Below are 11932 nucleotides of genomic sequence, written 5' to 3'. Positions count from 1 at the left end.
ATCAGTTTTCTTGACTTTAAATTTGCGAAGCCATCAATAGGACAGCCACGAGATCAACACATGATTACCAGAGAGTGCACGTGTGAAGTGATTCAAATTGGATTAGAAAAAAGGTTTGGACCGTTCCTCCTCACTCCTTCAAATTGGATTAGAAAAAAAAGGCTTGGACCCTTACTCCTCACTCCTTAACTTCTTTGTCATGTGAAGATGTTCACTACTTCGGATATCTACCATTCGGTCAAGGCCATGTTTGTTTTGGCTTTTGAGAATTGTTTTTGAGAGATGATTATTGGACTCTATAATTAACCACAATTTAGGTCCTATTCTAAAATAAATCCTGTCCGTTTGGGATTTTGAGAATTAATTTTGAGTCCAAAACTGATTATTGGATCGGGAATTAGATGTCCAATAATCAGTTTTGGACTCAAAATCAATTCTCAAAATCCAAAACAGATGCAAGGAGTAAACAAAAAGAAAAACATTTTTCTGCACAGCCCATCTTTGTTAACAGAAACATTTCTGAAAGGAGACTATTATCAATAATTTTTTTTCTTAGAGGTAAATGATAAGATTAAGGTTAATTTTTGTCTTAACCATAAAAAAGAATGCTCGATTCACAGGCGCCTATGCAAAAAAGGGAGCAATGGGCGCACCTGTTGGTTAAATTCCGCTAAGGGCCCGTTTGGATACCCCTTGGATTTGGATTTGGAGATGAATTTGGATTTCCGAAATCCATGGATTTGAAATCAAGAATTTTAAAATTCACAAATTTATAATTAATGACGTTTGGATGACCACGTATAGATTTGGATTTCAAATCTAAATTTTTTTTTTTTTTTGGATGCTCTTTGGACTTGAATATGAAATCTAACAAAACCAAAAAGCCCTAAAATACTTGATATAGGGGCATTTCAGCCATTTTCCATGATCCAGGGGTATTCTAGTCATTTTACCCTATATGGGGGTATTTTGATCAATTTTTATGTCATAAGGGTGTTTTAGTCATTTTCCATGACTCAGGGTATTTGGTCATTTTCACCCGGTACAGATGTATTCCGGTCATTTTGCATAACCCGGTATTTTAGTCATTTTACCTAATATAGTGTATTTTTATCATTTTTATCTCATGAGAATATTTTTAGTCATTTTAGTCAATTTTCATGAGCCATTGGTCATTTTTACTTGATATATGGGTATTTCGATAATTTTTCATGATCTTGGGGTATTTTAGTCATTTTACCCTATATGAGGTTATTTTGATCATTTTTATGTCGTAAGGGTATTTCAGTCATTTTGCAAGACTCGGAGGTATTTCTCATTTTTACCTGGTATAGAGGTATTTCTAGTCATTTTATCTAATATGGCGCATTTTTATCTCATGATGGTATTTTTAGTCATTTTAGTCATTTTTATGAGTCATTGGTCATTTTTACTTCATCTAGAGGTATTTTAGTAATTTTCCATAATATTGAGGTATTTTAGTCATTTGACCCTGTATGAGGTTATTTTGATCATTTTAATGTCATAAGAGTATTTTAGTCATTTTGCACGACTCGGGGGTATTTTGTCATTTTTACCTGGTATAGGGGTATTTCGGTCATTTTGCCTGACTCGGGGTTTTCTAGTCATTTTCTATGATATTGGGGAATTCTAGTAATTTTCCATGATATTGGGGTATTCTAGTCATTTGACCCTGTATGAGGTTATTTTGATCATTTTTATGTCATAAGGGTATTTTAGTCATTTTGCACGATTCGAGGGTATTTTGTCATTTTTACCTGGTATAGGGGTATTCTGGTCATTTTGCCTGACTTGGGTTTTCTAGTCATTTTACCTAGGGGTGCAAGTTTGGCCCTGTTAGCCCTGAGCCCGAACAGGGTCAGGGTTGGATTTTCCAACCCTGAGGGCGGATCAGGGTTCATTTTTTTAGACCCTGACTCAGGTCGGGTCGGGATCTAGGTTAATGCCTCTGGTACCCTGACCCGACCCGACCCTAAGTTTTCTATTATAGAATTGAACCATTTGTGCATGTTTCTTTTGCTAATGTTTTCTATTATCTTGGATTGATGTTTCTTTAGATTATTATTATTATGTTGCCCGTCATGTCGTTGAATTCATATTGTCTTATTTTGTTCCCTTTCTCTGTTTATTGATCATTTTGTTTTATATGATAAGTGGTTGCTTTATTTTTTGCACTCTTAACAGGTATTTGCACTAGGGGTGGCATGGGTCGGGTGGTTTCGGTTCTGCCCCGAACCCAGAACCGAACCGATACTTGTCGGTCCCCAAATTTGGGAACCGGAACCGAACCGAACAATATCGGTTCGGTTCTGGGTTTACCCTTTTTTTTCCATTTGTTTTTATTTTATTTTTAGTGACTATAATTTCAATGGAATCTCCCAAAACATAGTAGCACTATAGCACACATAGATAAGCTAGTCTTAATTCTTCTACAGACAGGAATAATAATTATTTTTAGCAAAGGTTAGGACCTAAGCAGTAAGCATTATCACAATCTGACAATAGGCATTGGAGTAGATCTAAGCATTACACAATCTGGCAATTGGCATTGGAATAGAAATGAGGTGCGAATAACATATGAAAACAGTTCCTTGCAAACTACATAAATAAGAACAGGTTCGGCGCTTTCATATTTGCTTTTTTTTTTTAGTATTTATAATTTAATATACATGTGAACCGGTTCGGTTCGGTTCTTGGTTCCATGACTCCAAACCCAGAACCGAACCGTCAAAGAGTAGACCTGAACCGAACCGAACCATATAGGCCGGTTCGGTTTGGTTCTGGGTTAGAACCGACCCATGTCCACCCCTAATTTGCACTAGGGTCAATTAGGGCCGGCCTGGCCCTGCCCAATCAGGGCCAATCAGGGCCAGCACTGAGCCCTATAGGGCGAGCAATGGGTTGAGGTTTTTTGGCCCTGACTCAGGGTCAGGGTGGGTCAGGGCCGAGATAATGGGATCCAGGGTTGGACTAGGGTTTTGAAAAACCCGACCCTGTTGCAGCCCTAATTTTGTTTTTTTGTTTGTTTTTGTTTGTTTGTTTTTTTTAATGCAAGTGAAGCTCAACGGTCTTTTGTTCTGTTCAAACGCGATTTATCTCTAGCAATTACAAAACCCTAATTTATCCCACTGAGTGGGAGGTCGTTGATTTCTTGGAGGAACCCTAATAGAGATCGAGAGAAAACCCTAAAATATACTTCCCCTCAAAACCCTATTCTTCTTCTTTCAGAAAACCCTAAGTTTGCGTGAAAATGAATTTCTGCAAAATTCAAAATCTCATGTGTATACTTCCCCTCAAAATCCTATTCTTCTTCTTTCAGAAAACCCTAAGTTTGCGTGAAAACGATTTTCTGCAAAACTCCAGATCTCAGGGGCACAGTAACTCCTTGTTCTAGGTAAAGGATCGAGAAGAGTTGGGGTTCATATTGTTTTTTTCTGATTTGGGTTTCGTTGATTTTGATTTCTGGTTTTATATGATTGGGTCTTTTCACTTGTATTTCGCTTTTGAATCGTTTTCAGATGTGGTTTTCTGTAGTTTGATTGCTTTTTTATTATCTTTGTTTTTCTTTATCCATTATCAAATGTGGGGTTTCTTAGATTATTTGGGTAATGTTTCTCTTGATGAGGGTTTTTTTAGATCTAGAGAGAAAGCATTTGATGAATATGATTTTTCTTTTTCTTCGCTGATTGTAGATCAAAGAAATGGATGGAAACAGTGAGAATGTTCCATCTATGATTAAATGCTCAAAACGTAAATCAATCTAACTTTGCCTATTTCATTTGTTGGTTTGGTTCGATTTTATAGTCTGTTCCTGACCTTAGCAAAAGGGGACTATCATGGTATTACATAAAACCCTAATATGTAGTTTTAACTAATACTATGTGTCTTGTTCTAATTATTTGTTCTCGATTCCTTTTCTATTCCCCAGAAATCCTTTCATCAGTGACAAGAACCCACATTTTTTTGGACATCAACCCATTACAAGGTGAGAGTACTTTGATTTTGAAATTCCTTTTTGTTTTTTTGTCAAATTGGGCTTTCCTCCCATTCTGTTTGTTTAGGAAATCGGCGGCTTCACTAGGAAACAATGAACCTTGTTATCAGATACTTTATTCTGAGAAATAATGGGTCGATTTTCCTTTTTTATATTGTAGGTGCCATTTGTGATCATTTTTCTGTTCATCCTTCTGCAGGGCTCTAACTGAAGACACGTATTGGTCAAGAATGAGAAAAATAAGAGAACAGTTACATCGCCTCTGAATTCAAATGGTTAGGAAAATTTTACAGTTGTAGATGTCGATGAGCATATTGAGGCTAATAACCACCCATTGCCAACCTTTGTGAAGCACATAGAAGCATTGTTAGAGGAAACAGAAGCAATGGTGCCTGTAGAGTGTAGAACAGTAGAAGTTATCACTTCTTAAACTTTTCATATAGTTTTCTACGGATATTGATAGGTATGTCATAACCTTTTGCAGAGTAACTGTGAACTTGAGGAAATTGAAATGGAAGATTTAGTGGAGGAGACTGTTCTAGATATCGATACCCGTGACTAAAAATCCAGTTGCCATTGCTGATTATGTTGAAGACACATATACCTTCTAATTAACCAGCAGAGGTAAATCTCGCTCTGGCATTTCTATCTGTCACTTAATTTGATGATTGAAAACATTTTGGCGTCACATTCTTCATGCTCATTACAAACTTTTTCTACCAAACTTAATGCACATTCTTCATGCTCATTACAAACTTAATTTGATGATTGAAAACATTCGTGACATTCTTCATCCTCATTTCATGTTTTGATACATACGAGATCCACTGTTCATATTTTGCTAATTAATTTAATCTTCTCCAATATAGAAGTGCGGCTCTAAATTTGCAGGAAATCCCCTCATTTATGCCCCTTTCTCTTTTTTATATATGAAGTTACTGATTTATTATTATTATTTTTTTAAAAACAGTATGAATTACATGATTGAAACTAAATCATTCTTTGCGCAGAATTTTAGTTGAATCTCCCCAACCTATCTGTCTCACCGAAATGACATCAATGAGAAGATTAGGGCCATTTTGATTGACTGGCTGATTGAGGTAAAAGAAATGTACTGATAATATGATTTTTAGTTAGTTATGGCTTCAGGCTTTTAACATGCTAAGAACATTTAGGGGCAGTTTGAATACACAGATTTTCTGGGCGACGAGAGAAGAAAGAGACAAGCCGTCATTTTCTGATTTCTCTCGTCCTTCTTTCCGTCAACAAGAGAGTAGGAGATCATCCCATGTTTTCCAGGTTTTAGAATTATCAGGATGGGGGAGAGATTTCTAAAACCTGGATTTCTTATTTAAAATCCAAGATTCTAAAGAGAAGCGAAACCGACTGTCTCCTTCTCTTGTCTCCCATCTAGGATTTTGAGGAAATCCAATATTCTAACTAATGCGTGAGATATTATTCCTGACGTCGATCTCGTAGATAGATTCTTTGAGCTCCAGGAGGCAGTAAGGTAGAAGCCCCGGTATTTTGGAGTTGAATGCCTTGCTTTTGGCATGCAGGAATGAAGAAGTGTCCGCTCCTGTACTCCATACCCAATTACCAAAATTGTTTATGATACACTAAACCAGATGGAGTGCATCAAAACAGTTTACTAAATAGTTTGATACTTTGATGTGCACATGTAACATTTTACTAAACAATTTACTAAATTGTTACTGAACAATTTACTAAATTTGTTACTGAACAATTTACTAAATTGTTTAGGCGACTGATATCCGCACCACCATGTTTTGATAATAGGATGAACTCACCTTGTTTTGCCTTTTTTAATGATTTGTCAAAGGCTAATACAATTCCCAAAAATCCCTCAACAACCGATCAGAGAAGTGTAAAAGTGAGTCGTCCCATTATCAAAACATGATTGTGCGGATATCGGTAGCTGTTGTTTATGATACACTAAGTCAGATGGAAAGTATCACAAGTAGTTTGCTAAAGAGTTTGATATACACATAACAATTTACTAAATATCTTATTTTTGATGAATTATATCATAAATATTTTACTAAACAATTTGCTATACACATTTTACTGTTTCCAAAGTGTTGAAGTTCATTAGATTGTCTGTTTAGTGTATAAAATTTTCACTAAGCAAATTACTGCATAGAAAAGCATATACACTTAGATCAGATGGACTATTTACCTATAAATATTTTACTAAACAATTTACTGAACATAGTGCGCTGTATACAATAAATCAGATGGGCTGTTAGTGTATAAATTTTTCCAAACTGTTTATGATACACTAAATCAGATGGAGTCTATACACTAAAAATTTTACTCAAAGATATGCCAAATTGTTGAGTATATACACTAAATCAGATGTGGAGTGTAATATAAACATTTCGATATGCACATAAAAAAAATTACTATGACTGTTTAGGCTACACTAAATCAGATGAATCGTACCAAAATAGTTTACTAAATAGTGAGAGGAGGTGCACAGATAACATTTTACTATACTTTTTACCAAATTGTTTAGGCAGCTGATATCTGCAAATGATAAATTTATCATAAATAATTTACTAAACAATTTGTGATACACTTTATGCTACACTAAATCAGATGAATCGTACCAAAACAGTTTACTAAATAGTGAGAGGTGCACAGGTAACATTTTACTATACTTTTTACTAAATTGTTTAGGCAGCTGATATCTGCAAATGATAAATTTATCATAAATAATTTACTAAACAATTTTGTGATACACTTTTTCTCTATATTATTTTCTGCAAATGATGACTTGATCCAGTTTGTTAAATTGTGTTTTATATAATTTGATTTCGTCTGTCTTGATATCGTTCATCTTGGTGTGCGATAGATTAGCTACTGTTCAACAATTTTTTTTTTTGGATTTTGTGCATTTGATCCAAGATTTTCTTGTTTTCGTGCATCTGATCAAGATTATCTTGGTTTCATGCATTTGATCTAATATCCCCTTGGCCCAGCTGTTAAATGGCCCCTATTTTTTTTCCAAAAGATAAGTAAATTCACTTTCTAGATCTTTCCAAGATTTGATACCATGTCAAACCAATTATGTTTGATTGAAGAATATTATAGGGGATTTGCTAGCGTCCATCGCAGAAGGCATTTCACGGATGGCCTCTTGCATGTGATAGCAGCCACCTCGTGAATGAAAATAAAATCTGCTGAAAAGTGAGTGTCAGTGGCTGCTCTCACATGCAACAGCCCATCCGTGAAATGCCGTCTGCGATGGACACTAGCAAATCCCATATTATAGATATTGAAGAGAATGTAGAGAATGTATTGAAGAGAATATAGAGAAAAACTGCAAGAAAAACTGTGGCAAGCTCTGAGTCTCTTTGAAGGAATTATTCAAGTCAACCTCACGACTTGTCTCTTCTCCTTTATATTGAAAAAGCCAAATCAATTTGCCTAAAGGCCCCATGAAATGTATGAAGATGTGCATAAAAGACAAATCTATGTATAGAAGTAGATTAGAAGAGGTTCTACACTTCTACTCCACAACTTATGTATACCTCTTAATGAATTTATATGAGTGATATACAAAGCAAATTTACATATATAGACCATTATTTATAAGCGTGGCTATAGCTTTGGTTATGGCCCTTTTCTCACTATTCTAAATTATTTGAGTCCAGATTCATAACAACTCTTCAGACTCGTCAATTTTCAGGTTAGGTCCCGAGGAATATTTGTAAAAGTTTAATTAACACCCTCTCATGTTCTCACCTTTGTAAGATAGGCACAAGCATGGATGCAAGGTCTCTGTGCAATCCTCAGTTCCTTATTCATTGCTAGAAGAAATTAGTATGTTTACTATCATAAACTTGATAGGATGCCTGTGATAATTATATGATAAATTTAAGAGAATTGTTTCTTATTTCCACTTACTAAGCATTGACTCCATATATATTCAGCCCCTTGAAGGAAAGCATGCTATGTATCTTTTCTATATATTATCTGTTCTGCATTGTGTTTGCTTTACCTGTGATTCACATGGTGTACGTAACTGTGATAGGTATCTATATATTTATAACAGGGGGGGCTGTACATAAATTCACTGTAGTAAACAATTTGAGAGCAGATGTATGAAAATTGTTGGGTTTAAGATGGACTGCATCTATTTTGATTGCATTTACTGGAATGACGAGTGTTTATTTTTCTTATCTCGCTCGAACTATTTTGTAAGAGCTTCACTATCCTTGCTTTCTTATATTACTCTGGCTTTTGTCCAAAGTAAAACTCTGTTATTCTTCCAGGCAAGATTGGATGCTTTAATAGATATGAGAACTGCAGAAATCTAACTGGACATATATTTATTGTTCATCTAGAATTTAAGTTCATTTTTTCTTAAATGGATTATAACAGTATAATGATTCTAGATCAAGTTGAGCATTTAGTTCAAAGTTACAGGAACCATTGTCACTTAAATTTTTGAAGTTCTTTTTCATTATTCTAGATGCATCTTTAGGGAATTAGATATTGTTAGTATTGGATCATTTTCATTATTCTAGATGCATAATATTGCTTGGAGTAATAAATTCTAATATGATTGAGAAGTGAGGTTATTTTGCAAAACTAAACTATTAGTTTCCTTTTTTCACATGATTATATGGGCGCGGTATCTAAGCTCAAGCTCATAAATTCTATCTGAGGTAGAGTTTTTATATAGGGCATCTCCCATGTTTTTATATAGGGCATCTCCCATGTTGTTTGACTCATCCAAACCATTCATTCCATAGAAGCTGACATAGATAGGTTGTTCCTAAGAAACCATCTCCGTAGCACCCTCCTAACCATTCGATCTGTAAATAGAGTTTTTATATAGGGCATCTCCCATGTTGTTTGACTCATCCAAACCATTCATTCCATAGAAGCTGACATAGATAGGTTGTTCCTAAGAAACCATCTCCGTAGCACCCTCCTAACCATTCGATCTGTAAAGGCACAAAATGCACCATTTTGTAGACGCCCATTTTAAACCTCCACAAATCTCAACGCTTACCATGATCCTATGAAGATGATTTCTTAGGTATATCCTATCTATGTTAGGTCCTATAGAATCAATATCTAACATATAATCCAAACAAACACAGGCAGCCACCCTATTTTAAAACTCTACCACAAAAATTCTATCTGAGCTTGAGCTCAGAAACCATTTACTAATATGCTATTTTATATTATGTAGATATTCCACGTAGTACGACATAGAGTGCTAGATAAAAGAGTATTATAAAATAGTTATCAATTTTTCGCTCAAATTTCTGTTTTCTATGCTTGAATGTAGAAAATTCTATAGTTGAGTGTAGTGGATTGGTATGGCACAGACTTTTTATGGCTTTGCTGCAGGCATTCTGTTCTTCTAACTACTTTGATAAGGGTGAGGGTCTACATTCCATCTTTCCAACTTCTTGACGTAGCGGAAGCTTGTGAAGGGCAGATCATTGTCTCGCCCTGGGTAGAAATGACCTTGAATCCACAAGGGTAAGGAGAAACAACCTTGAATCCACATGGGTAAGGAGAAAAAACCTTGAATCCACAAGGGAAGATAAATACTTAAAGAGTTTTATTCAATAAAAGATATCATGCAATACACCATACGGCCATACAACCCATATTTATAGATTTTCAATTCTTCTCCTCCTCTGAATTCGTACCCTACTAAAACTCTAACAATAACTCCTGTTACAATTAAGAGAATTTTAATATCAAATAACGATAACTCCTAATTCTAGTGGAACTAAAAAACCAAGGAAATCGTCCTACATCACTTCTTCATCTACCAACCTCTTCATGCTATCAGTGATCTGCCCTTGCTTTTATCTTTGCTCACATATGACTTTTGTAATAAGTCCAAGCAATTAATTCCTTAGCATGTATTTTTTTTAAAAAAAAATTCCTGAATGCTTGTGGCTCCTGGTTATCTTTTGAGTAGCATACAAGATTTCTATGATAGCCATAGCTACATAACAGTTTCACTTAGGGTCCGTTCACTTGTTTTCTTGCTGCAGGAAAAGAAAAGAAAGGAAGGGTCTGTTCACTTGCCTTCTCGAGAAACCAAAGGAAAACCCCCCAAATTTTCTCGGGAAACCTGGAATTACGGTGTTCGCTTGCTTTCACGGGAAACTGAAACATATGACGTGGAAAAGTAAAACAATTACGTGGAAATAGCGCTTTCCCACAAAATCGTCGAATTGATTTCTCGCCAAAACGAGCGGAAATCTGTTTTCCGACCCTCGAGATAAAACTTTTCGGGGTTTCTCTTTTTCGACCCACGCTCCTTCGTAAAACCCTAGCTTCTCTCCTTCGTCAAGCTCCCACTCTCTCTCTCTCTCTCCGACTCATTCTCTCCGGCGAAGCAACTCCCCAATCCTCGGTTCGTTTCCCCTTTCTTTGCCATTTTTTTCTATACTTCTCTCTTGCATTTTGTTCAAACTTTTTCATTCCTGTGGTTTTTTTTCATCATTTTATTTGTGAAACAACTGCAAAAGGTTCGAATTTTTTAGGGTTTTGTGTTGTCTTTGGGGTTTTGAAATAGTAGGGTTTCTTTCTATCTTTCCCTCTCTTTGGATTAGGGCCTTTTCAGTATTTTGGTTTCTTTTTTTTCGGTTTTTTTTGTGTGTTCTGATTTTATTTATCTCCTTTTCTAGATTTCGAGATTTTTGATTCCAGAACCCACCACCCTTGATTTTATTTCTCTCCCTTTTCTGGATTTCTGATTTTTGGGTCCTTTATTTCGAGATTAGGGTTGGGGTTTGATTTCAATTTTTTATGGTTATTGTTTTTGTTTTTCGAAGGGGTCTGATTCCTAATTTTTATTATGGTTTTGGGGTGTGATCTCCCTCTCTCTCTCTCTCTTCTCCATCTCTGTTTTGCTGATTTTTCAGTTTTTTTGGGTGTTAGGTCGTTCTCTGTCGTTTGCACTCCAGCAACCTTGCCTGACCCGAAATAGTTTCTACAGACAAGGTATGTCTCTTGCTCTTTTCCAGTATTTTGGGTTCTTTTCCATGCATTTTATGAATATGGTTTGAGTTTTTTATGCTTCTTTGTGCATCGATTTATTGCTAGCTATTAGTTTTATCTTTGTTTGCTATTCATTGTTAGCAATATCAATTTATTGTTTGCTTTTTATTTTCTTTTTTATTGCAAAAGGTTCTTGGATGAATGGATTAGATGGGTATTTAGCTTGAAATGATTGATGGTTGTGGGTGTTACTCTATTGTTTGGTGCTTTGGTTGTTGTGGGTGGTTGTCGGTGCTTTGGTATTTGATGGTTGTTTAGTGCTTTGGTGGTTGTGGGTGGTTGTCGATGTTTTGGTTGTTGGTGCTTTGGTATGGATGTTTGGGTATGAATGTTTTGGTGGTTGTGGGTGGTTGTTGTGCTTTGGTGGTTGATGGTTGTTTATTGCTTTGGTGGTTGATGGTGTTTAGTGCTTTGGTGGTTGATGGTTGTTTGGTGCTTTGGTGGTTGATGGTTGTTTGGTGCTTTGGTGGTTGATGGTTATTTGGTGCTTTGGTGGTTGATGGTTATTTGGTGCTTTGGTGGTTGTGGGTGGTGCTTTAGTGGTTGATGGCTGTTGGTGGTTGTGGGTTTTTTGTTTCAATGGTTGTGATTGTCGTTATGGTGTTTTAGTAATCTCTGCGGTGGCTACATTGACGGTTAGGGTTCGACTATACCTTGAGCAAAATATTACAAGAGCCCCTTACGAAAGCGGGCACCTAACTCGTAGGACTTTTGTTAGATGTATCACACGCGCAGAGGACCATTGTGTTGCTCTTCTTCGTATGGATGTTCGTTGCTTCCGCACCTTCGTGGGCATTTTCAGAAACACAACCTTACTGGAAGACACAATTCACTCTATTGTCGAGGAACATG

At 36.0% G+C, this 11932-nt stretch overlaps 1 long non-coding RNA gene across 2 annotated transcripts; it reads left to right on the top strand.

Annotated features, from left to right (window-relative positions):
- The first annotated feature begins 3069 nt into the window (after positions 1 to 3069).
- LOC143876211 (uncharacterized) lies at positions 3070 to 10946 on the top strand. Of its 2 annotated transcripts, XR_013250327.1 has the most exons (8): positions 3070 to 3415; positions 3714 to 3771; positions 3950 to 4006; positions 4083 to 4290; positions 4500 to 4639; positions 5026 to 5115; positions 9407 to 9541; positions 10069 to 10946. It is a non-coding gene; the product is annotated as an uncharacterized LOC143876211 (long non-coding RNA). The 2 variants fall into 2 exon arrangements; XR_013250326.1 differs by lacking the exon at positions 10069 to 10946 and having other exon boundaries at positions 9407 to 9939.
- Positions 10947 to 11932: the final 986 nt, after the last annotated feature.

The sequence above is a fragment of the Tasmannia lanceolata genome, unplaced genomic scaffold (assembly GCF_043159265.1).
Source record: "Tasmannia lanceolata isolate RefF3 unplaced genomic scaffold, GAP_Taslan_0.1 ptg000004l, whole genome shotgun sequence".
Classification (NCBI taxonomy): domain Eukaryota; kingdom Viridiplantae; phylum Streptophyta; class Magnoliopsida; order Canellales; family Winteraceae; genus Tasmannia; species Tasmannia lanceolata.
The sequence above is the reverse complement of the archived record's forward strand: the minus strand, read 5'-3'. Positions and strand labels throughout refer to the sequence as shown.